This window comes from Trachypithecus francoisi, unplaced genomic scaffold, assembly GCF_009764315.1.
Source record: "Trachypithecus francoisi isolate TF-2019V2 unplaced genomic scaffold, Tfra_2.0 Lachesis_group3, whole genome shotgun sequence".
NCBI classification, from domain to species: Eukaryota; Metazoa; Chordata; class Mammalia; order Primates; family Cercopithecidae; genus Trachypithecus; species Trachypithecus francoisi.
In genome coordinates this window covers 50,972,882-51,000,125 of record NW_022681468.1, presented here as the reverse complement: position 1 = coordinate 51,000,125, position 27,244 = coordinate 50,972,882, and the positions used below count along the sequence as shown (strand labels likewise).

The following is a 27,244-nucleotide window of genomic DNA, read 5'->3' as shown; positions in this document are numbered from 1 at the left end:
ACTAGGAACTCGAGGAAACATTTCTTTGTCTATGATGTCATTGTGAACAATCTTACCGGGAGCAATAATATTCATATGCCGCATGCAAACATTACAGCATCACCTCATGCTAACACTTAACTGAAGTCTAACAGGCTGAAGAAATAGCAGAGTAGTTAAGAGCATGAGCTCTGGAGGTCTAACTGCTGGGACTCCAGTCCCCACTCTGCCGCAAACTGAGTAAAATGTGCCAATTCCCTTAACCTCAATTCTCTCATCTTTAAAATGGGATACCATAATTATGCCTATTTCACAGGACTAATAAAACCAAGTGGAAAAAATGCCAGTGAAGCATATATCCCTGTGCCTGACAGATGGCCCATGCTCTGTAAAGGTTACTGTTATTTATTGCGGCAGCAAGAGCCCAGGCTTTACAGAGTGTTCTACAAATGCACGCAGTACTCTGAAGTACTCTGAAGAAGGTGATTAAATCAGTTATGACTCTGTGGGTTGCAAGTGAAAAGCAGAAAGTCCTTCAAAAGATATGGAGCCCTCAAGAGCTCTTGGAGGGCATGCTACCACAGAGGAGTCTCTTCCACAGGAGCAGAAGTAGCTGCACCACCACATAGATTGGATCCTACGGTGAAAGGCTGGGCTCACTTTAAAGGCTGGGCAGACCGAACTGTGAAGAAACTCTGTGACTTATTCATAGATTGTGAGAATAAATGGTAAGCAAGTAAATGAGCAGATACATCCATGCCAGGAAGGAAACAAACAGGGTGCTTTAGCATTGAAAAAGAAGTGGGTGTGTCATATCCAGCACAGGCAATTCCATAGAGACAGACGGTAGATGAGTGGATGCCAGGGGCTGGGAGGAATGCGAGGTGGGCCGTGACTTCTTCATGGTATGAGGTTTCTTTTGGGGGCAATGGAAATGTTCTGAAGTTAGATAGTGGTGATGGCCATATAATACTGTGAATATACCGAAAACCATTGAATTGTACACTTTCAAATGGTGAATGTGGTATTTTGTGAAATCTTATGTGAATTATATCACAATTAAATTTTTAATTAAAAAAGAAAAGCTGGCTGTGGCTGGGCCTAGATAAGGTAGACAAAAAAGTTCCTTCCAAGGGGTTTCCATGACCAGAGGACTGAGAAATGGGAAGCAGCCAGCCTTTGGAAGATGCACAGAAGAGCTCACTGTGCAGATGGAAGAGCAAAGACAGATGGCACAGAGTGTGCCCCGCTTGGCAAGGTCCATGTGCCGTCCCAGATTCGGCCCAGACACTGGGAAGGAAGAGAGAAAGAGAGCTTGAAGGGTCGGAAGAGGCTATATCCTAGAAGGCCTTGGTAGGGCACAGTAAGAAATGGGGAATTCGTGCTAAATGAAATTGAAACCCACCGAAGTCTTTTCTACAAAGGAGTGCCCAGCCCACTTGCCATTTTTGGAAGATCACTCACACCTCCCGGCACGCAAAGCACCCATTACCAAGTGGCAAGACCACACAAGGTACGAGACATTGATGAGATTCGTTCTCATTGGTTGGAAGCTTCTGCACTTTTAACAAAATTGTAACCAGGGGCTACAAATTAGATGATGAGCTTATTCTTAAGAAAACATGTTATAAAAGGTAATATGAAACAATATAGATTTCTTGTCTATTCCAAAAGGCACCTTATCTCTTTCCCCATAAAATACTTAGTAATAAAAGGATACTCTGTCACCACCCAGCTTCCGGGAGTGACAATGGCAATGCTATCATTATTAAATCAAGAGCGCCCTCTACAGTTATAAGTCTAGATTGCAGCTTACTATTAGCCTGGAACAATGTCTACTTTTATTAATACTGTGAAAAATTATCATCCCCTCAGCTTATGCCACCCATGGTAAGCTAGTTCCCCCAACTCTTTCCTGAAAACTGGAGGAAAATACAAAAAGGAAGTGAAATTGGCAGGTTTCTTGGATGACTGAAATGTCAACACAAATGTGTCTGCCCTTTGAATAGACCAAAAGGAGGATGGTTGTGTGTGTGTGTGTGTGTGTGTACAATATACATCTACTCACTGCTAATCAATATTTGATCTCATTATGTAACTGGAAAAAGATAATATGTGTTTGATCACTTTGTGATTACCAAAATACTTGGTATCAAGTCAGTAAAAAGTACTTCAAAAATGTAGAAGTTTGTCATCTTGCCGTAAAATAGAACAAAGAGGCAAGGGACTGGCTTCCACTGGCCCAGTGACAGTGGCAGGAGGCTGGGAGAAGCTCAACCGACAGTTGAGCAACCGACAGTATGAGTGGGTTGAAAAAGCAATGGATATTTGGGAGGAAGGCCTTGACCAAAAAAGTAGGGAGATGGATGGAACCATGAAAATCTGGTGCGAGAAGCTTTTTTAAAAATTCCCCAAGGGAGAGATTTTAAAAAGAATACCCAGAGAGAGGCGCCTGTGAGCAGCTGGAGAGGAGAGGGAGGACTATTTGTCTAGGAAATTAGAGCTGTTAGGCAGAGCTGAGCTGCCTGGAGAATGGGAACTCATAATTTGTGAAACGCTTTTCTTGCACCCCGCCATGGTGGATTCCTTGTCCCAAATATTCTTACACAAAATTTATTCGGGAAGGAGAAAGAAAGGGCATGCGAGTTCAGAACCTGTCTCATGCCTCTAAAACGTCCAGGCCACCTTCAGTACAAAGAATGGGGGGAATGTCCCTGTGAGCCACGGGAAGCGTTGGGGAGAGGGGAAAACTGATTCCTTCCTGCCCTTCTGCTTCCACTGATTAATACAGCCATTAAAAAATGAAATCTGTTCCTTAGACAAAATATGGTGAAACATTCCTGCGCGCTCCATCCTTAAAACAGATTTCAGTATTGGCCTGTCTTCTCAGTGTTTGTTTTGGTTCCTTCAGCCCACGCTGGAGTCCATGGGTTTTTTCCTTCACTCATCATCTCGCCTCCTGCTGCTTCAGCCGAGAATGAAGTAATAATTCAGCAAGCTATTCAGGACTTCTCATCAGCCCAACGGCATCGCGCCGTGTTTTCAGGACTCAGGCATTCCGGCATCCTTGAACTCCACGGCAGAGCAAGCCGCGGGAGGGAACTCACCAGTGTTGGCTCCCTTGCCTCAATTGAGGCAGTTTGGGAAGCAAAGTGAGAGAAGCAGTTTAAAAAGCACATGAATATCTCCTCGTGGGTCCTCACTTGCATGTTCTTACGAAGCCGGACTGTTCGTAGCCTACACTGCAATTCCAGAGTGGTGAGTGGCTCCAAAGCAGCTTACAAGGAAACGTAACTGTCACAGAGGCTTTCTAAGAGATTGCTGAAAAATAAATTAATGATTCTCTTTTCCTGAGAGCAACCTGCCGTGACCTCTGGAAGGCTTCTTTTGGATACTCAATTTTGCATCTGCCTGAGCTAAAAGAGATTGCCAGAGTCCCACTGTTTGGTTTACGACCCAGCTCATCCCCGTCCCTTGGAGGACATGAGGACATGAGCCTGACATTAGTGCACACTGTAAATGTGTTTGTGCCCAGAACTCTCTAGAATAGAAAAGTTTCCAAGTACTTCACTATAATGACTTAGTCACGAATGAATTTTAATATGCTAGAAAAACATGAGTATTTTGGATGAAAAGCTAATCTTTTTCCCCCCTTTTAAAATAGAAAGAAGCATAGCATCTGAGCTCTGTGGAAGGGACCATCCAAAACCAATGAAATACCATCTTAATGTAAGCACCTAAAGCAAGCATGTGTATGCCATGGGAGCCTCAGGCCTCATGGTTTCCTGGAGAAGATTTCACATGAGAGAAAAAGCTTCTCTGTTCCCTGACAGTGTGGATATTTTTAAATGGACTTTATGTGTTGTTTATTTGGTTTTGGTGCTGAAAAATTAGACAAGGCACTCAGCTGTCTTCACAGGACTACGCTTTGAATTTGTGCACAATGAGTGCAAAATAGTGTCTGAAAATAGCCAAGAACAGAAGAGTAAGATGATCAGCGGGAGGGGTGGCAGCACATCATAGGGAAGGTGGCCAGTACTCTGAAAAGCAATCCAACAAATAATTAACTGGCTGAAAGCCAAGAGGACAGTATGATAACAGACATTGATAGACACTAATTATAAGTGCAGTACTGTGAAACATGAAAAAATAATATGGTTAACAATCCTAAAAATGTTACGATGGGCAATGTAAGATGAGCAAGGAAGCTACAAGGAACTCTCTTATCATATGTTTTATCTTGGCTGCTAATTCCTGGTAATAACACACTTATAATGATATGCTATTATCAAATTGACCAATACATCTTTTAAAACACTGAAAAGGTTGGCTGAACAGAAAAATATTTTTGCATGTAATATATACGGAAAGAAAAGAGAGAGAGAGTCAGATTATAGGAAGACTATACACTGAGTCAAGCCCATCAAGGTACAAGGTTGAAGGTAAGATCCCAGATGAAAGCCAGGCACAGTGGCTCATGCCTGTAATCCCAGCACTTTGGGAGGCTGAGGCAGGAGGATCACTTGAGCCCAGGAGTTCAAAACCAGCCTGGGCAACCTAGTCAGACCTTGTCGCTACAAAAACTAAACAAAATTGGCCAGGAGTGGTGGCTCTCGCCTGTGGTCCTAGCTACTCAAGAGGCTGAGGTGGGAGGATCACTTGAGCCTGGGAGGTCAAGGCTGCAGTGAGCTGTGATCACATCACCGTACTGTCTCAAAAAAAAAAAATTAATAAATAAAATATCTCAGGTGACTCCCCAGCTGCAAAGACCCTATAAAACCTTTCTAAAATAACCAACCAGTCTTATGATCTTAATTGGCTGATGCTTAGCGTGCAGTCAACAATTTTTTTTTTTAAGAGACTGAGTCTCTTTGTCACCAGGCTGGAGTGCAGTGGCGTGATCTCGGCTCACTACAACCTCCGCCTCCTGGGTTCAATGGATTATTCTGCCTCAGCCTCCCAAGTAGCTGGGACTACAGGTGCATGCCACCATGGCTGGCTAATTTTTCTATTTTTAGTAGAGATGGGGTTTCACCATGTTAGCCAGGATGGTCTCGATCTCCTGACCTCATGATCTGCCCGCCTCGGCCTCCTAAAGTGCTTTCAGGCATGAGCCAGCATGCCTGGCCACAGTCAACATTTATTTCAGCTTTAGCTTTTTCTGCAACATTAGGGACTGTCAGAAGTTTGAATATGTCTGAAATTGAAAGCTCCAAAGGGCAGGAAGTCTGACTCCCTTGTTCACTTGTCAGTACCACAGAACTACAATAGATAAGTTTTTCCAACAATGCCTTTATTTTCTGTCATTTTTTGTTTTTCAGTTTGTTTGTTCGTGGTATGTAGGTATGTATTTTGCAGACAATGAGAGCAAACATTTAGTGAATGCTTGCTGTGTGCCAGGCACCATCCTAAATGCTGTGCATACATTAGCTGATTTCACCCTTACAGTAACCTTTGCGGGGAAGTACTATGACCGCCTCCCTCTTTGCCAGCTGAAACGACTGAGGCACACAGAGGCTAGTAAGTCTGCCACTCCTCATCTCTGTCAAGCTCCAGTTCCAACTGCTGGGAGAAATTACACTCCTAGAAAACTCCAGGTACATTAGCCGTTTCAAATTTAAAAACAGTTCAGCATTTCCTCCTCCTCCTCCTCCATTTCTCAAGGTCGTTTCTAAGCTCTTGGGGACTTGTGCAGCCCTGTGACACCTGGAAAAGGCATCTCCTCCCTTGTGGCCATCATCTGCCTTACACTGGCATCTGCTGAGATGTTCTGCTCAGTTTGGACCTCAGATCTGATGATCCTCCAGAGCCAGCATGTGCTGGGGGAGCTGAATTCCTATCTGGTCTCCAGCCACAAAGTGAGCACTCAAAACTGCTGGTCTTTCTACCAAGAGACCCCTTCAGGCCCACCTGCTCTCACACTTCCTCTTGACTAATTTGCAAGCCCTTCTTGAGTGATATGAAACTGTGCTCTGCCAAGGGCAGAAAACCAAGTAGGTTGTTGGCTGTGTTGATACCTACACTCCTCATCTTTACTTGTGTGGGGCATCCCACCAGTGTGGGAGGGAAGCTCCGGAGCCAGGCATCCTGTCCCAGAACTCATCCTGGACATCATCTCAAGCTCCCTCTGCCCTCGTGTGCTCATGTGGATCTCAGTGTCCCAATGTTACACAGTTTGTCACCTCTTGGCTTTCAGCCAGTGCACCACAATGTAGCAGTCTCTCTTTGTAAGGTATCACCTGAAGTTCTTTGTCTCACAACCAAGAAAATTAAGGAGTGTGGACACAAAGGGCGAGATTGGAGCAAAAGTTTAATAAGTGAAAGAAAAAAGTGCCCAAAAGAAGGGTTGCCACGGAGAGAGGGCCCAAAAGAGGGGTTGCCGTTTTTACAGTTGAATCCAAAAGCTTTTATGAGAAACTCTCATCTCTGTAGCTGTTTATGTAACTTCCCTTATCTGTGGAGCTGTGTAACTCTCCTAATGTGTGCAGCTGTGGGCATGTCTTTAGGCAAGCACAAAGTTCAGCTTCTCTGCAATTGTGGTTATGTTCTGGGTAAGCCCCACCCCCTCCCCATGCAAGCTCCCCTGGAGCCCCCTGTGTACATGCCTGAAAAGGGGAGGAAACTTTTTCCTGGGAGCCTGCTGATTATACCAAGAACAAAGGCTGCTGTGTTGGGTCTTGCTTTCTTATCAGTGTAGCTGCAGCCTGAGTTTTCCCCAGGCTGCTCTATTTGTGCCTATAGCCTTCATTTTTCAGGCTTTTCTCTGTTTGAAGGAGTTTTACCAAGGACCCATCTTTACCTGTCTGCCCAACTAATTTTTCCTTTTCTCCCTCACCAGCACACTGCTGCTCCCCCAGTGCTGCTCTCTAGGATGGGCATGAGCAGCGGAAGTTTCTGCTTTCTCAGAGATCTCTTACTCCTGCCTCTATCTCACCTCTCCAGCCCACAGTTTTTCTCTTCTCTTCTGTGCCTTATGGGGGAAAAATAATCCTGACTCGTTAAGTATTCTCCACAAATCTTGCTTATACCCATGAAATGGCTTTGGAATTTAAGGTGAAGATTAAGAATTTGTGTTCGCTGATTTCACACCAAAAATCTTTCCTTAAAGTGATGGTGACTAACGTTGAGTGTTCAGGCTTAGGACAAGACCTCAATGTAAAAATGAGTAAATTTGATGAAGCATACAGCAGGAGGTTACACTTAAGTTATAAGTCCAAATATCATGCCACCACAGAACCATGAGAAAAAAAAAAGTTTAGTAAGTGATAGGGAAGGTATCCACACACTCTAAAAGCACAGATCAAAACATCTCATTGGATTCAAAAGCTGACGGGTGATATAATTGCATTTTATATGACACTCTTACAAAGGCAAAATTATAGGGACAAAAATAATACAGATTTTATACATACCATGGAATATTATTCAGCCATGAAAAAGAATGAAGTACTGATGCATGCTACAATGTGGATGAACCATGAAAACATTATGCTAAGTTAAAGAAGCCAGATATAAAAGGTCACATATTGTATGATTCCATCTGTATAAAATATCCAGACTAGATAAATCCATAGACAGAATACAGATTGATAGTTGCAAGGAAGAGGGAGAATACTGTAAGGAATTTTACTTTGAAGTAATGGAAATGTTTTCAAACTAGACAGGGGTAGGGTAGTGTTGCACAACACTGTGAATGTATTAAATGTCACAGAATTGTTCACTTTAAAATGGTTAGCTTTATGTTATATGAATTTCACTTCAATAAATTATTTTTTTTAATCAGTGGTAGCCAGGGGGTGGGAAGAGACTTGACTACAAAGGGGCACAGGACTACTTTCGGAGATGATGGAATTATTCTGTATCTTGATTGTTGCAGTAGTTACACAGCTGTCTATATTAGTCAAATGTAGAAACTATACGTTTGAATAATTTTGCATATGGTTTATAAAACTATATACAAATAAGCATGATTTTACTGTATGTAAATTAGAGTTTAATTTCTAAATGGAGGGAGAGAGAGAACTATCCAACAGAGAGAAGTGAAATAAATATTACTGACTAAACCCTGCCACAGATTATTTTACTAGAAAATGACTGCTAATAGGATCATAAAAAGATTTTTTTTTAGTTTCAATCCAATAAAATAAAAATTTACTGGTTACTATGGAATGGAATTTATACCATCATTTTTCATCATCCTGTTATTCACTGTTTAAGGGTTTGGTGTGTATGAATGTGTTAGAGAACTTAACTAAGATTTTTAAAGATAAATATGTAACTATATCAATACTAACTCTCTAAATAAAGGAAACTGTGCACTTAAAAGCAATCATCGAGGCATGAGGTCAAGCAGGTTATTTGTGAAATAATGTAGCACAGAACTCCAAAGTCAATTGTAACCAGACAATTTAAACTATCCTGACTTAATAATTTCAAGCATATTTTATTCACTTTGAAGGTGTTCTGGTGATCCATTGCTGCTTAACAAACCACTCCAAAACTTATTGGCTTAAAACATAATTTTATTATCTCCCATAATTCTGAAGGTTGAATGGGCTCAGCCGGATGGTTCTCATCCAGGGACGTCATGTTGCAGTCAAATGGTGAAGTGAGTTTCAGTCTGAAGGCTCAGTGGGCCTGATGTTCACTGTGCCTCACTCCTGTGGTGACAGTTGAAGCTGATTGTTGGCCAAGAGCCCAGCAGCAGTCTGGGAAAGCACATCACATAGTCTACATGTGGCCTCTTCATGTAACCTGAGCTCCACCCAGCACAGTAGCTGGGATCCCAGAAGGAGTATCCCAAGAGCAAGCATTCCAGGAGGCTTGGATAGAGGCTGTAAGACCTGACCCAGCCCCGGAAGTCATACAGCATCATTTCCACCTCATTTTATTGGTCAAAAAGCAAGTCACAGGGCCAGCCCAGACTCAAGGGTGGGGAACTACACATGAATACTAGGAGGCACGTTTCAGTGGGGACCATCACTGGAGATTAGCTCCCAAAAACACCATCAATATTTATGAGGATCTTGGAATGATATTAAGTTTTCAGCTATAAAATACCATTTTGGCATTTTTTTGAATAAAAATTATAGTGAGTCCCAATTTTAGAAAGCATACATCTTGGCAAATGACTACCATCTAGTTTATTCATTCAACAAAAATGTATTGAATGCCTACTATGTGCCAATCACTGTGCTAGGCCTGGAGGATAAGTGGATAACTAAGACGTAAAACCTGTCTTCTTGGAGCTTAGAGTCTTAGAGTGTGCATCATGGAAAGAAAAATTCCACAGACTCTGTTGGAGTGCAAAGGAAAGAGCTGGTTCTCCCTAAAGTGGAGTAAAGGAATGTTAGGAAATGCTTTAGAGATTAGGGACTTATGAGTTGAAAGTTTTTAAAAATTTTTGTTAAGTTGACAGGTAAAATTATTTGTATTTACCATGTAAAACACATTGTTTTGAGGTATATACACATTGTGGAATACTACCTTTAGTTAAGTAATATGCATTATCTCACATAGGTATAAGTTTTGTGGTGAAAACACTTTAAATTCACTCTTTTAACATTATTCAAGAATATATTAACTATAGTCACCATATCATACAATGGATATCTTAAACTTATTCATCCTACCTAACTGAAATTTTGTATCCCCTGCTCCTCCAACCACCTCAGATCCTGGTAACCACCATTATATTCTCTACCTCTATGAGACTACCTTTCTCATATTTCACATATGAATGAGATCATGTAGTATTTGTATTTCTGTACCTGGCTTATTTTATTTAACATAATGTTCTCCAGATTCATCCATGTTGTTGCAAATGACAGGGTTTCTTCTCTTTTATGATGAATAGAATTCCATTGTGTATGTATACCACATTTTTAAACCCTTTCATTCATTGACAGATACTTAGGTTGATTCCATATCTTGGCTATTGTGAATAATGCTGCAATAAACATGGGAGTGCAGATGTCTGTTTGACAGGCTGATTTGATTTTCTTTAAATATATATCCAGTAGTGGGATTGCTGGATAATATGATGGTTCTGTTTTTAATTTTTTGAGGAACCTCTATTCTGTTTTCCATAATGACTACACTAATTTAGATTTCCACCAATAATAGGGCATGAGGGTTCTCTTTTATACATTCTCAACACTTGTTACCTTTTGTCTCTTTGATAATAGCCATTCTAACAGGGTAAGGTAGTATCTCATTGGGGTTTTAATTTGCATTTCCCTGATAATTAGTGATGTTGAGCTTTTTTTCACATACCTGTTGGTTATTTGTATATCTTCTTTTGAGAAATGTCTGTTCAGGTCCTTTGCCCATTTTTAATTGGGTTATTGGTTTTATTGCTACTGAGTTGTTTGAGTTTCTATATATTTTGGATGTTAACCCCTTATTAGAGATATAGTTTACAAATTTTTCTCCCATTCTATAGGTTGTCTCTTCACTCTGTTTATTGTTTCCTTTGTTGTGCAGAAGCTTTTTAATTTAATGTAATTCCATTTGTCTATTTTTGCTTTGTCACCTGTGCTTTTGGGGTCATACTTTTAAAATCATTGCCTAGACCAATGTCATGGAGATTTTCCCCTATGTTTTCTTTTAGTAGTTTCATAGTTTCAGGTCTTACATTGAAGTCTTTAATCCATTTTGAGATTATTTTTGCCTGTGGTATTAAATAAAAGTCTAATTTCATTCAGCATGTGGATATCCAGTTTTCCCAGCACTCTTTATTGAAGAGACTGCCCTTTCCCCATTGTGTGTTCTTGGTGCATTTCTTAAAAATCAGTTGGCTGTAAAAGCATGTATTTGTTTCTGAACTTCCCACTCTATTCCATTTGTCTATGTGTCTGTTTTTATGCCAGTACTATGTTGTTTTGGTTTGTAGTATATTTTGAAGCCAGGTAGTGCAATGCCTTCAGCTTTGTTCTTTTTGCTCAAAATTGTTTTGGCTATTCAGGGTCTTTTGTGATTCTGTACAAATTTTAGGATTGTTTTCTCAATTTCTGTGAAAAATATCTTTGTTATGTTGATAGATACTGTGTTGAATCTGTAGGATATTTTGGGTAGTATGGACATTTTATCACTATTAGTTTGTTCAATCCATGAACACAGATATCTTTCCATTTATTTGTGTCCTATTGAATTTCTTTGAGTGATGCTTTGTAGTTTTCAGACCTTTTACCTCCTTGGTTAAATTTATTCCTATTTTTTTTTTAGACAAATGGACACATTACATTAAAAAGCTTCTGCACAACAAAGGAAACAATAAACAGAGTGAAGAGACAACCTACAGAATGGGAGAAAAAAATTACAAACTATACATCTAATAAGGGGTTAATATCCAAAATATGTAGAAACTTAAACAACTCAATAGCAAGAAAACAATAACCCAATTAAAAATGGGCAAAGGACCTAAACAGATATTTCTCAGAAGAAGATATACAAATAACAAACAGATATATGAAAAAATGCTCAACATCTTATAGTTATACTGGGTTATTTTAAGCTGATAACAACTTAACTTTATTCCACTTCAAAAGACTTTGGCCTTTTACTCCAGTTCCCCACTCCCACATTTTGAATTTTTGATGTCACAGTTTATATCATTTTAAATTGCATATTCCTTAACGAATTATTGTAGCTATTATTATTTTTAATAGTTTTGTCTTTTAACCTTCATAATAAATAAATACATAATTTGTATACCACAATTACAGTATTCTAAATTTGACTGGTACTTTTACCAGTCAGTTTTATACTTTCCGAGGTTTTTGTGTTACTCATTAGCATCATTTTCCTTTAGCTTGAGGAACTCCTCTTTAGCATTTCTTGTTAAGACAAGTCTGGTGATGATGAACTCCCTCAGCTCTTACTTGTCTGGAAAAGTCTTTATTTCTACTTCATTTCTGAAGAACAGATTTGCTGAGTATATTATTCTTCGTTGACAATTCTTTTCCCTCAGTACTTTGAATATATCATCCCACTCTCGCCTGCCCTTTAAGGTTTCTGCTGAGAAGTCTGCTGCAAGTCATATTGCAACTCCCTTTTATGTTATTTACCTCTTATCTCTTGCTGCTTTCAGGATTCTCTCTTTGTCTTTGGTTTTTTAGTTTTAGTATAATGTCTTGGGGTAGTCTAATTTGCATTGAACCTGATTGGAGACCACTGACCTTCTTGTACCTGGATACTTGCACCTTTCTTTATTATGTATACATACCACATTTTGGTTTGGAAAATTTTCTGCTAATATCTCTTTAAATAGGCTTTCTACTCCTTTATTTTTCTCTTCTCCTTCTTTAACTATTACTTGAATATTTGCTCTTTTGGTGCTGTTCCATAAATCCCATAAACTTGCCGGGCATGGTGGCTCATGCCTATAATCCCAGCACTTTGGGAGGCCAAGGCAGGTGGATCACCTGAGGTCGGGAGTTCAAGACCAGCCTGACCAACATGGAGAAACCCCGTCTCTACTGAAAATATAACATTAGCCAGTGTGGTGGCGCATGCCTGTAATCCCAGCTACTCAAGAGGCTGAGGCAGGAGAATCGCTTGAACCCGGGAGGCGGAAGTTGCGGTGAAACAAGATCACACCATTGCACTCCAGCCTGGGCAACAAGAACGAAACTCCATCTCAAAAAAAAGAAAAAAAAATAAGCCTTCTTCATTCTTTTTTATTCTTTTTTTCTCCTCTGACTGTATATTTTCAAATAACCTATCTTTGAGTTCGCAGATTCTTTCTTCTGCTTAATCAGTTCTGCTACTGATGCTGTTTATTGCATTTCTTATTCTGGTCACTTATTATTTTCCTCATTTCATTGAAATGTTTCTCTGTATTGTTTTGAAGTCAAAGAGTTTCATTAAAAGAGTTATTTTGAATTCTTTGTCAGGTTGTTCATACATCTTCATTTCTTTAACACCTAGTCATTGGCATCTCATTTTGTCCATTTGGGATCTCACGTTTTCCTAATTGTTCTTGAGCCTTGTGGCTGTGCACCAATGTCAGCATATTTGAAGAAATAGGTACTTATTCCAGCTTTCAGTGACTGGTTTTGTTTGGAAAAGCCCTGCATCAGGGACAGCACTGGGGTGCATCAGAACTCTAGTGCCTGCTATGGCCAGAAGCCCAGGACCTGCTGTAAAAAGCATTGCACTGGTATACACCAGACACCCAGGGACACTGAGGGCTGCCAGACACTGAAGGCTAATCAAAGCATGGAGCCACTGATGTTTGCTCAGCAGTGGTGTAGGCCAAAGATCAAGTCTACCACACAAGCCTGAAGCCTTGGGCTGTGTGGTCCTGCTTGGGACTGGGGTGGATCTAAAGGCTTCATCCTTAGGTACCAGTCTAGAGTCTGGGGCCACAAGGAGCCTTCTCAGTGCTGGGTTTTATTGTTATGGACCTGGCATTGGATTCCAGGCAAAGTCCTGTGCTCACTTCCCTCTCTTTCTCCCAAGTGAATGATATCTGTCTCTGCACTATGCTGCCTGGCCTTGGAGAAAGAATAACACGTGTAATGTAAAACTGTTCTTCCTACCCACTTCAATGCATCTTTTCTTATTATTGTGCTGCAACGAGGTACTGTAATCTCTCAACTGGTTTCCTTACTCTTGGGAAGGTATTTTCATGTGTAGGTGGTCGTTCAAATTGATGTTTCTGTGGGGGGAAAATTGCTGAAGAGTTCTCCACCATCTTCCTCCAATCTTCCTCCCATGAGAGGAGTCTTGACAAATACAGATACATTTCAAAATCCTTACCATATGTTTGGGATAAGAGTAAGAGTGGGATGGAAGGAGTGTGAGGAAGAGAGAGGGCATTCCAAACAGAGAAAGCCAGCAAAAACAAAGGTGAGGAGGTGTAGTACATAGGTAGGGTACCAGAAGCAATTCCACATGATTAAGAATCAGAATTCAGGAAGAACTTATAGACATGGGCATCAATCTTGCATAATCTTACACAGACATGTTTAATTTGGTGTACAGGTTATACGTTTGTTTTTCTTTTTCACTTTAATAATGAACATTTAAAAACACAATGATTGGCTGGGCACGGTGGCTCACACCTGTAATCCCAGCACTTTGGGAGGCTGAGGCAGGCAGGTCACAAAGTCAGGAGTTCAAGACCAGCCTGGTCAACATGGTGAAACCCCGTCACTACTAAAAATACAAAAATTAGCTGGGCATGGTGGCGGGCACCTGTAATCCCAGCTATGCAGGAGGCTGAGGCAGGAGAATCCCTTGAACCCAGGAGGCAGAGGTTGCAGTGAGCCGAGATTACACCACTGCACTCCAGCCTGAGTGACACAGTGAGACTCTGTCTCAAAATAAAAAATGAGTTTTAATGTTTTAAAATTAGTTTCTAACACTTAGTAAACAGAAAGTTTGATGTAAAAATCCAGCTTCTCATGAAAAAAGAAGTTGTTACTTTGGCCACACTAAGCCCAAATTCCCACTCACCAGTAATTGGCTGCAGCCCAAGAGTGGCTGTCTTGGTTCATTCAGGCTGCTATAACAAAGCACTGTAGACTGTAGCTTAAACGACAGACATTTACTTCTCATAATTCTGGAAGATGAGAAGTCCAAGATCAAGGCACTCCGATTCAGTGTCTAGTGGAGGCTCATTTCCTTATTCACAGAGGGCCATCTTCTAGCTGTGCCTCACATGGTGGAAGGGACAAAGGGACTCTAGGGTCTCTTTTATAATGGTAAAAATTCCATTTGTAAGAGCTCCATCCTTATGACTTAATCACCTACCAAAAGCCCTACCTCCTAATGCCATCAAATCAAGGATTGGGATTTCAACATGTGAATGTTGAAGAGAAAATCTGATCTGTAGCAACGGTTCACCCTTTTCAATGGGATTATGAATCCTCTAGTTCACAGCAGCCCCACCTAGTCACCATTATACCCTCCACTGTAGACCTTTGAGTCTGAGATCCCTGAGAAAGCTAAGACACGTAGTTGAGAAAGGGAGAACAAGTAACAAACTTTAATCTTTTATGCTATGCTAAAGATTTTAGCTTTATCCTCTGGGCATTGGGGAGCTAGTAAGGAATATTCAACAGGGAAGTGAGATGATCAGATATGCATTTTAAAGTGATCCCTTCAACATCATCAAAATATACACATGGAGAAGGCATTGGAGAAGTATATGACCAGAAGGAAGCAGGCAGGTGGAAAACTCAAAGGAGGAAAAATAATAAGGTCTGAACTGGAGCCATCACCATGGGAATGGACAGAAGGAGGCCAAAACAGGAAGTATGAAAAAGCTGAAAAGGCAATACTAAATCACCAATTAAACACAGACAGTGATGGGGAAGGAAGAGCTACGATGACTCTCAGGTGTGGGGCTACAGAGATATGGAGGAGAGGCAAGTTTAAGAAAGAGGCACTAAGTTCAGTCTTGTACATGTTGATTTTTACTGCTCAGGGATCATCAGGATGGAGGTGTTTGTATACATGAGTCTGAAACTCAGAAGACAGAGAACGGCCAGAGGTGGTGATTAGAAATTCTCTGGATGGCTGGCAGCTGAAACCACAGGAGCAATAAGACAAGCATGTGGAGTTAGGAGACAGCCCAGCAAAGGACCTGCAGGACAGTCAGAGGACCATCTGAGGAAAGGAACTAGGAAAGGGAATCATGTGGAATTGCATCTAGTGCTTCTTAGATTATAAACAAGTCTTACAGTAAAAGATTGTTCTTGTGCTTTTCTCCTTTGTTGTCAAAACAAAATGCAATCTGATTTGGGATTTATATTCTTACCCTAAGAAATCTAGTTAGCAAGGGAAAAAATATGTTTCTATTCTTAAAGGAGAGACATAGTTCTGATTTTCTAATTTTATATTTTCCTTCTGGAAAAATAATATTTTTCTTACTTAATTTTACACAGGATAAAAAAGAAGTAAGAAAATAGTCTCTGAATATAGATCTTTCTACTGAGAAACTGGGCTGTGAACGTAAAAGTGATATGGGGCTAGGTAGGATTTTCTTTTGGTTTGGGGGTGTGGCGGTTGTTCTGTTTTTGTTTTTGTGCTTTTGTGTGTTTTTTATTTTAATATTGGAGAGACTTGAGCTCTTCTATGGACTCTGAAAAGCCAATACTGAAGAAAAAGCAGAGGAGACAGGAGTAACTAACACTGCAACGTTCCACAGAAGAGAAGGCGTTTCCATTATAGAAGAGATGCCTCATTTGGACTAGAGGAAAAAACACGAGTGTTGCTAGGGGCAGATAGGAGGCCAGGCCACCTGCTGAGAAAGCAGGGGAGTGGGGCTACTTCTTGAAGACAGTGGCAAAGTTCATGGGAGGAAGTGGGGGATAAGCGAAAAGACTGACAAGTGGGCACAGGACCCTAGTCAAGGTGTTTTCACTTTCCATTTGCCTATTTCATAGAGAAAGACTTTTAACTGCCTTCTATCTAAATTGAATAAAAAGAAAGTGAGAAATATAAAGGGAAATAAGAAATGGACAAGATGATATTTACTATGTAATTAAGAAGAGGGTAGGTTTATAATTACCCATTTGCTTATTTATTTATTTTTCATCATTATTTTTTAAGACAGGGGTCTTGCTGTGTTGCCTGGGTTGGTCTTGAACTCCTGTGGTCAAGCCATCCTTCTGCCTCAGCCTCACAAGCTTATTTATTCATTCAACAGATAGTAAACAGACCAAATTCCCACCTCATTGAGCATACATTTTAGTCCTCTCCATATACAGTCATCCCTTGGTATCTGAAAGGGATTGGTTCAAAGACACCCTACCCCCACCTCCACCACCATCACCCCCAGCCGATACTAAAGTGCTCACGTTCCACAGCCAGCCCTGTAGAACCCAGTGATAGGAAAAGTTGGCCCCCCATATATGTGGGTTCCGCATCCCACAAATACTATATTTTCAATCCATGGTTGGTTGACTCTGTGGATGCAAAACCAGTGGAGACAGAGGGCCAATTGTATACCAAGACAGTCCTTGGTAAATTTCATTAAAATTTTTTTGTTCTACCAGCACCCACTGCTATACAGGGCATGCCAAAAGATAGACTCTTTTTCTAATCCAGGGCTGTTTTCTGAAGTGCAAACAAGTGTGAATCAGCTACAATTTGGACCGGTTGGCTAATACCCATGCAAATAAAGCTGGAAGGGTATTTCAGAAAAAGAATGTCATCATTCAGTTGGCATTTCACCAGGCTTCCAGACTTAGTCTCTGAAAGAATTAGTGTTTTCTAATAATCCACCCGACAGATTATGTTCAGAATGTGATTTTCTGATTAAGGCACTAGGCACGAAACTACTTCTGGACTAAGCAGCTGCCAGACGCTGCAAAATCAATGCAATTTCCCCCAGGTGTTTTCTGCGGAAGCTGAAAGGGACAAAGGTATATGGCCATATCTTTTCTGGTTAAGTTTCAGGATACATAGATTTAAACGACAGAACTGTAACCAGGATTTGGCCACCTTGGGAAGGAACGTGGTGTTTGGACAACATCCTTCCCAGACTGAAAGCTGCTCAGACATGGATCGTCATTCCAGGCATTTGGCATGCTGGTTTGCACTAGCAGCCAAGTGCATAATTGCCAGGAACTGGCCAAATCCACAGAGACACCACTCACTTCTGAATGCTGAAAAATGTTTGTAATATACGGTAATAAATGTAAGCCTGACTCACTTAATCAGATTTGAATCCCGGACTGGGGATTTCTGCACAAGAGGGAGATGTTTACTGAAATCCTGCTTTTCTCGGCTGCCATCTCCCATTCCAGGAAGAAAAGAACTACTATTTGGATGGCCTTGCCATTTCTGTTTTATATTTTTGGTCATTAATATGGATGCTTATAATATATGGGGTCTCAACTCATTCTGAATGTACTTCAGTATGAAGTGATGAAAATAAGGCTCTTTCTCCTTATTTTAGATTATATTTAAACAGAACTAAGTGCTGGGCACAGTGGCTCATGCCTGTAAATGCAGACCTTTGGGAGGCCAAGGTGGGCAGATTGCCTGAGCCCAGAAGTTCAAGACCAGCCTGGACAACATGGTGAAACCTTGTCTCCACAAAAAATTAAAAATTAAAAATTAGCCATGCGTGGTGGCACGTGCCTGTGTCTCACCTACTCGGAAGACTGAGGTGGGAGGATCGCTTGAGATTGGGAGGTTGAAGCTGTAGTGAGTCATGACTGTGCTAATGCACTCCAGGCTGGATGACAGAGCAAGACCCTGTCTCAAAAAATAAATAAATGAATAATAAATAAAATAAGATAAAACGAACTAAGTATTCCTGAAAGTTAGAGATTTAAGAGTATCAGGCCTTTCTCCATTCCTGGCAAATTTATCTACCCAATCTCATCTCATTCCTAAAACCAACACGATAAGATGGGGAAAAGATGCCAGTTACACTCTCCTGTGAGAGTTGTCTGATTCAAGACCTGTCTGGGCATGGAGCAATTGGATAGGTGAATAGCCCAGCTTCCGAAGCTGGCTGAACTTTCCCCTAAAATTAAGGTGGGAATCATGTTAGTTCCAAGCTGATTATCCCAGCATCCTCGACATACAACCTTAGTTCCTCAAGTTCAGAAATCTGACTTTCCCAAAGATTAACCCAGCCCCAGTCAACTGATTGATACCAAACAAACTCAGTAGGAAATCCTCAGAGTTCAGAAGTCAGTTCATCCATTTTCAAGTGGCAATTTCATTCTACCTGCTGCAGATGAGGGGATTATCATTCCGGTTAGGTATCTAGGTGATTCATCCAAGGACACGTGGCTAATTGCTGAAACAGGACTTGAATCAGGTCTTTTGAGTTCAGAGACTCGCCCTTTCTGCTAGAGCACCTTGCTTTCCTGGTGGAAACCCTACATGCAAGTACTAGAGGTTACAGCATGGCTTCCAAAAAGAGCAAACTGCACTTTGGGGAAGAGGGAGAGACAACAGAGTAAGGCAGGCCATGTGAAGAGAGATGCAGTGGATGGCAGACCCCATGTCACTGAGGTCAGGAGCCAGAGTCCAGGTCCAAGGCAGGCCGAGGATTGGAGGAAATGGCAAGAGACCGTTAGGGCCCATTAGGAACTAGGAAACCAATGAAACAGAAACTGTCTCAGGAACACAGACGAAGCCAGGTTAGGAAAGCTGGGCACAAGGGTATGGGGGGGACCCACCACCACAATGATTAACCTCTGGCAGGTTTCAGAGCGTCCTACCCCAACTCCTTCAGTCCCCTCTTGTGATCTCTTGTGATCTAAATCACTGGAGCTCCTTCGTGAGAAAGGAAGAAATAGTCTTCGGCCACAGCAGAGCAGAGCCTGTAGATGGAGCCAAGTACCTGCCAGCTAGGGGCTGAGAGGTAAGGCAGGACCTGCAGGCTAGGAGATTACTGCAATGCTCACTCCAGCCATCGGAGGTCAAAATTCTTCTCTACATAGTGTATTTCTCGACTATTCTAAAACATGTTGTTGATTGTTTTACTTCTGTAACGTTTTCCTAAAGATGGCTTGAGAGAGGGTGACCCTATATAATTAACCACTCAAAGCAGGAGGCTTGCAAGAGTGAAAGGGAGAGCTGTTAATAATTATGCCGGTACAACAGTCATAAACCAGAACTGAGTAACCCATGCCGATGCAGACACACAGTCAGCCTCAGCTTGAGACCAAGCTCTCAAGACTCACCCAGGCCTGGGCACAGCTGGCAGAGGGTGAGGTAATCTTGCTAGGCTTGTTTACAGGATAGGCCAGAGGACTCCTGGGAAGTAACTCACCCTAAGGGAAGAGAAAGTCAAAGCACACAAATTGGGTACAGTGACATCAAGACAGGGCCAGAGGGGAGGGAAGAGTCTTGGTGCCTCCCAGTGGTAGCCAGCCCCAGCGTCCTCTGATCCAGATGTCATGGATCTTATAAGCAGGTGAAACTAAAAAGAGCTGTTTTGTTAAAATTTCCGCAGGACCAGCAAAATCCTGTGCCAGCAATGTCAGCAGCAACAAAGAAGGTGCAGCTGGCATTGCAGTAGAGTGGGACATTGGTGGGCTTGGGCACTGACCTGAGACTTTACCCCAGCAAAGGAGAGCCAGAAGATGGAAGGTGCCTTGCTTTTATATCTTAGAGGATACAGAGGCCATCCTGGAGGACTCAATGAACTGTTATGAGGAGTAGAGAGAGGCTGCAGTTTCACATAGTGAACAGAGAAATAATATTTTATAAAGGATATTAACTGTGACTTTAATTTCATTCCCAACCTGTGATGTTTGGAAAACTTAAGTAATATTTCTTTCATCACAGTGTAATTAGAGAACCTTCTTAATTTGGAGCCACTCAGTTTATATTAGTATGGTCTAGAGTAAGCACATACTCCCAAAATATACACATTGCAATTATATGTGCATTTATAAAATAATGCAGCAAAATATTTACACATGGTTAATCAACATGTAACATAGAAACATTTTCTAAAAAGTCCTAAAAATTGTGGGCTTTTACTATCTCTTAAAGAATGTCATTTACTGATTCTAATATTCAACTGGTTAGTCTTTCAACCATTTGAAATTAAATGCTGCTTTGAAACAAAATAGCTCACTCACTAAATAGCTAAAGTGAAAACACAGACACTACACAGGCAAAGATATTGAGCTAGAATTCTAACACAGTGCTAGTGGGAATGTGAATTCATATAACCTCTTTGGAAAACTGTTTGGCAGTATTGACTAAAAGATGAACACACGCACTTCCGCTCTTGTTATATACCCAACAGCAATGTATACGATATGTTTACCAAAAGACACAGACAGGAATGTTTATAGCAGCACTATTCATAATAGCCCCAAACTGGAAATGACCCAACAGTAGAGTAGATGAATAATTTATGGTGTATTCATACAATGGAATACTGCCATGAGGACAAACAAGTACAACCACACACAACAACATCAATGAATCTCACTAACATAAAGTGAAGCAAAAGAAGCCAGACACAAAAGATTCCATGTAGAAAGAATTTGCAAACAAACAAAATTAAGCCATGGCGTCAGGAGAGAAAATACACGTCACCCTAGGAAGGGGCTAGTGGATGGGGACACAAAGGAGGCTCTGGGTGTTGGGAATGTTCCATTTCTTGATCTGGGTGCTGGTTACACGGGTATGAAAATTTATCGATCCTATTAACTGTCCCTTGTGCTGCATTCTACTAGGTGAACTAGTCACTAGGGCCAGCCCATATTTAAGAAGAGAGTATTGGACTCCACCTCTTGATGGGGAATGGCAAGCCACATCACAGTAGAGTAAGTGGGACGAGTGATATTGTTATAAAAACACAATTTATTCCTATTATAAAATAAAATAGAATTTTTCAAATTTAAGGAATATTTTAAGTAAATTTTACAATCTACTCCAATTAGAGCAAATTAGAACTCAGCATCATCTTGGGGTAAAGCAGAAAGCTTAGGAAGGTAAAGAAGAAAGTGAGAGCACCAGCCACTAAAGCACATACTGCAGCTTGGGTCACATGCCTTCCCTGGACCCATAACTATGACCAGACAAATAGGGTACATTTACGAGTGAGTCCTAACCATGTGCCCAACAAGACCACGTGAAATAAGGGAGGGGCAATTCACCAAAGGGAGAAGCAATGGGGAAACAACATAGGTCTACTGCAGACCTCAGGTACTACATCTGATGGTCATCACAAGAGAAATTCTTCTATTGTTTTAGAGATAGGGTCTTACTCTGTCACCCAGGCTCGAGTGCCCTGGTGCCATCATAGCTCACTGCCACTTCAAACTCCTGAATTCAAGCAATCCTCCCGACTCTGCGTCCCAGGTAGCTGGGGCTATAGAAACGCACCACCACGCCCAGCATCATGTGAGAAATTCTTAAACTTGGTATGTCAAGAATGAGGAAGTGTGTTCCCTCCAAATTACATTCAACTCTAAGACTCCAGCCTTCTCTACCTAACACATGTCAAATCCATTCGCATTAATATTAAAATAGTTTTAAAATATGGATCTAGTAGTAAAACACACATCCAAGTACAACTATGGATAGGAATGATGTTTAATTTCTCCTTGAGCACTTCTCAACAGACTCACTGGTCTATGAACATGTGTTAACACTTTCCTCTCTGGTAGTGTGAAAAATCTTCTACATTGTTTTGGACACATACATTTCTGTTAACAGCCATGAGTCATATACCAAAAATTTAACTGAAGACTACAAGTATGGCAGGCTGAACTTAACCCTCCCCTCTGAGTCCTCTCAGGAGAGAATCTTGGGGATTAGAGGCCAACCAGGTGACTATGATGCCATCTAACCAGATGGCTCAGCCAGAGGCCTTGTCTGTTCACGGGAGACCCTCCATGATGAAGGGGCCAAGCCAAGCAGAAGAGGGCACTATAGCACCATAGGCCAGAATCACTGCTTTGCAAGTAGACTTAAAAATATGTTATTAGAAGAAATACATATTTCTCTCAGAGACTAGACCAGGGGTAGGCAAAATTTTTCTGTAGAGAGTCAGATAGTAAATATTTCAGGCTTCCCAGACATAAAGTCTCTGTTGCAACGACTCATCACTATTGTTGTAGTGCAAAAGCAGCCATCGATAATACCAGCAGAAAAGCATGTGAAGCTTGACAAAAACAGGCCTGTGCATTTTGCCTCATCAGCTGTAGTTTGCCAAACCCTGGACTAAACAGAAAAACAACAACAACAACAACAGCTACAACACAGAGGTGAAATGTGTTTGTCATGGGCTAAAGAGAAAACCTGGGCAAACCCTGCCTGTGGAGAGAACAAATGGAAGCTGAAATACCCCTGGTTTACCCTAGCCCCCACCTCCTTCCTACCGTGGGACCAGAGCTGGTCCTCCCCTCTCTGCAGAGTCAGTAGGAGCTAGAACAGATTGGGACTCTGCTCACATCCTGCTGATACCAGAGGTGGCAGAATTTGCACGAGACTCTAAGGGACTGGGATTTCCTTCATCACTGGGAGTGGGGTTGGGGAGACAGTAGGTTCTGAGGAAATGAGCAGACACCTGATGATGAAGAATGAAAAGAAAACCTGGGGAGCCAACCCTGGGAGAATGGGGAGAAGGTGAGAGTCAGAGAGTGAGGGAGTACCCAACATCCTGAAGCCCACCCAGAAAGGACTTGTCTCCTGTGTCACACAGAGGTGTGAATTCATTTACCTGGACCCTCTTCTTGGATCCTTCAACATAAGAACTTCTTAAGCCCCCACAAGGTCCTGTTTCCCCTCCTCCCCCTGTCCTGCTCCCCCAGTCAGCTCCTCCCACACTGGCCTCCTTGCTGTTCCTCAGACACATCCACCCTTTGCACCTCCTTACTCTTGAAATTGAAAACTCTTCCCCTAAATATTCACATGGCTCACTCCCTCTCTTCATTCAGGTGCTTCTCAAATGACATCGCAGAGATGCCTTTTCTGACTTTCCTATCTAGAATAACATCCTCATCAGGCCCCACTTTGTTTTAATTTTTTTCCATAACACATACCACCACCTGACTATCACTCCCAAGAAAGAGCATGTGAACCCAAACAAAAGCAGCGATCTTGTCTATTTTATTCACTTCAGTATTCCCAGCACATTGAATAGTACCTGGGGTATAGATGGTGCTCATAAATATTTACTGAGTGAAGCCAGGCGTGGTGGCTCATGCCTGTAATCCCAGCACTTTGGGAGGCTGAGGCAGGTAGATCACCTGAGGTCAGGAGTTTGAGACCAGCCTGGCCAACATCATGAAATCCCATCTCTACTAAAAATACAAAAGTTATCTGGGCATGGTGGCAGGCACCTGTAATCCCAGCTACTCGGGAGGCTGAGGCAGGGGAATCTCTTGAACCTAGGAAGTGACAGTTGCCATGAACCGAGGTCGCGCCACTGCACTCCAGCCTGGGAGACAGAGTGAGACTCTGTACAAAAAATGTACTGAGTGAATAGATGAATCAAAATTTAACATGCCTGTGACGGCCAATTTTATGTGTGGTCTTGGCTGGGCCATGGGACCCAGATATTTGGTCAAACATTATTCTAGATGCTTCTGTGAGAGTGTTTTGCATGAGATTTACATGTAAAACAGTGGACTTTGATTAAAGCAGATTGCTCTGCATATGTAGTTGGGCCTCATCCAATCAGTTGAAGGCCTGGATAGAACAAAAGACTGACCAGGCAAAAGGGAATTCTGCAGCAGGCGTCCTTTGGACTTGAACTGCAGTGTCAGCTCTTATGGGTCTCCAGCCTGCCAGCCCGCCCTGCAGAATGTAGACCTCCAAGCTTCCATAATTATATTAGCCAATTCCTTAACCTAAATATCTTGATCAATTAATAGATAGATTGGTAGGTAGGTAGGTAGGCAGATAGATAGATAGATAGATAGATAGATAGATAGAGTGTATGTGTATGTGTATGTGGGTGTATCTGCTATTGGTTCTGCTTTCTAGAGAACCCTGACTAATACAATTTATATCTGGCCTGAAGAAGATGTATAAGGAGGTATTCAGAAAGTGGTGGGCCCTCTGCTCCATAATAATCCCATGGCCACTGGCCACCCACTGTGGAGAACTAACAGAACTAACCAGTCTGTAGACCAATCCCTGCCTCCTTTCCTATACCCCCACTCACAAGAATAACGAGAGATGTGACTATGCCACATAAAAAGAGGGGTTGCTTGATTAACTATGGTGTTGCCTTCAGTTTTGGTTTTATTTTCTTGTATCAGTTGTTTCTGTTGGAGGGTGGCTGTTTTTGAAGAGGAGGAACTCCCCCTGTTAATTTAAAAAGTGAAGATTATACAATTTTATTTCAAAAGCCTCAAACTTCAATACCCATGGGACATTGAACAGAACAGAATTAAGTGAGATAAGATTGTATATGGCGATAGGGAGTGATGAAGCTTATGGACAAATAATTTGGCCTAAAAGAGGTCTAATGGCCTTTCAAGGAATGAAAAAGAGAGAATTAAAGAAAGTAGCTCTGGCTTATTGTTTCCATCTGGGAAAACAGACCCTTTGCTGTGACATCAGATTTTTTTAAGAGAAATCTACCCCACCCCACCTGCATGCTCCCTGCTTTTTTTTTTTTTTTTTTTTTTAAGAGAGACAGGGTATGACTCTGTCACCCAGGCTGGAGTGTTGTGACTATTGCTCACTGCAGCCTCAAACTCCTGGGCTCAAGTGATCCTCCCACCTTGACCTCCTGAGCTCCTGAGTAAGCTAGAACTTCAGGTGCATGCCACCATGTCTGGCTAATTTTTTTTTTTTTTTTGGTAGAGATGGGGTCTTGCTTTGTTGTTCAGATTGGTCTTGAACTCCTGGCTTCAAGTAATCCTCCTGCCTCAGCCTCCCAAAGTGCTGGGACTACAGGTATAATCCAACAAACCCAGCCACCTCCCCCCCTTTTTTTTAATGTAGACTTTTCCAGTGATTAGAACACTGTACAAGCTCCTGAGATGTGCTGACCAGATTCAGCCTGTTGGCCATCAATTTACCATCCATGCTTTGGTCTTTAATTTATTTCAATCCCATATTTGAAGCAATTAAGCAGAGGAAGGAAAGGTGAGAAGGGAGGGAGACAGAAAGAGAACGAGGAAAAGAACAAAAAATTCGAAAAAAAAGAGGAAAATAGAACAAGATTGATGAAAAAGGAAATGAATAAATGATTACATTTTTCTTAACTGCTAAGCTTTCAGGTAACTTGTTACACAGTAATAAATAACTAATATAGCATCTGTCTCAAGAAGTTAAAGAATAAAAAATTAAAACCAACCAGTCAGGTACGTGTTTGGACGAAAGGTGGCAAGATGGTGCACTTCCGGGTTCTTCTTCATCAACTTTTCCTGCGCGCGCGAAAATGCAGCCGGCGCCCGGGAAGGTGCAGACCAACTGGGCATGCGCCAGGTGACGTCAATCCGAAGAGACCAAGATTTACCTGGTCGCACCTGTGGAACGCCTCCTGACACGCCCGAGCCCCGCCTATTGCCCTCCCATTCCTAGAAAAGCCGCTCTGGAGGGACGCCACGCGGGGCCTTCCTCAGTCCTCCACTCCTGTCGGGATGTCAGGACTGTAGGAACTCCGTCGGAGAGCGCCCCCCCCCACTCCCACCGACTCTGTCGGCCTTCTTTGCTGGAGGCCGACAGACCTCTTCCCCACACCTTAGGTGACTGAAATAAACTTGCAGTTTTGCTCCTACACTTGCCTACTCGCTGGTTCTTTTGTGCCCGCTCTGGTGGTCTTAGAAAAACAAATCAGTAGGTGGCTGACGCCTATTATCCCAGCACTTTGGGAGGCCGAAGCGGGCAGATTGCTTGAGCTCAAGGGTTCAAGACCAGCCTGGGCAACATGGCGAGACCCCATCTCTACTAAAAATACAGAAAAATAGCTAAGTGTGGTGGTGTACACCTGTGGTCCCAACTACTCAGGAGGCTGAGGTGGGAGGATCATTTGAGCCCAGGAGGTCAAGGCTGCTTGCAGTGAACCAAGATTGCACCACTGCACTCCAGCCTGGGTGATAGAACAAGATTCTGTCAAAAAAAAAAAAAAAAAACCAAGCAAAAAGAAGAAATGAAATAATAAACAGAAATTCACCCCAGGTCAGGAGTTCAAGACCAGCCTGACCAACATGGTGAACCCCCGTCTCTACTAAAAATACAAAAAATTAGCTGGGCGTACAAAAAATTACAGGCGGGCGCCTGTAATCCCAGCAACTCGGGAGGCTAAGGCAGGAGAATCGCTTGAATCCAGGAGGCAGAGGTTGCAGTGAGCCGAGATCATGCCATTGCACTCCAGCCTGGCAATAAGAGTGAAATTCTGTCTCAAAAAAAAAAAAAACAGAAATTAATAAAGTAACAGCAAACAACCACAAAAGAGAGAGCCAACAATCCAAAAATTCTGTGAAATGAATAATTAATTTATAAGTAATAATAGAATTTACAAATACTCCTCATTGTAAATTTCATATAGCCAATTGATTCTCATAAAATGTTTTTGTTGATTTTTGCCAAACTTTTGTATGCTTTTAAGTGATGGACGGGTGTAGTTGTAGCATGAATGTTGACTGGCGCATTCTTTTATGTTAATGAGCAAGACAAAAGTGAAACAACAAAGAATTGCATTCATTCATCAATGACGAGCAAAGTTCGCTGAATAGGATAAGACTTGTCAAATACTAAGAGAACATTTCCTCAACATTTTGGTGCTATTCACAACGTAACAGCTAGAGGTATAGCACACTATAAATTAAATCTGCCTTTTGCCCTCCTGGTGACATTTGGCAAT

The 27,244-nt window shown here is 41.8% G+C and overlaps 2 long non-coding RNA genes across 5 annotated transcripts in view; both read right to left on the bottom strand.

The window, feature by feature from the left end:
• LOC117069625 overlaps positions 1-27,244 on the bottom strand; it is a 72,807-nt gene that overhangs the window by 24,369 nt on the left and 21,194 nt on the right. The window lies entirely within an intron of this gene.
• On the bottom strand, positions 8,484-25,848 carry LOC117069626. The gene is made up of 3 exons (XR_004431606.1): positions 25,736-25,848; positions 19,641-19,730; positions 8,484-8,687 (listed from the first exon to the last, which is right to left on the bottom strand). It is a non-coding gene; the product is annotated as an uncharacterized LOC117069626 (long non-coding RNA).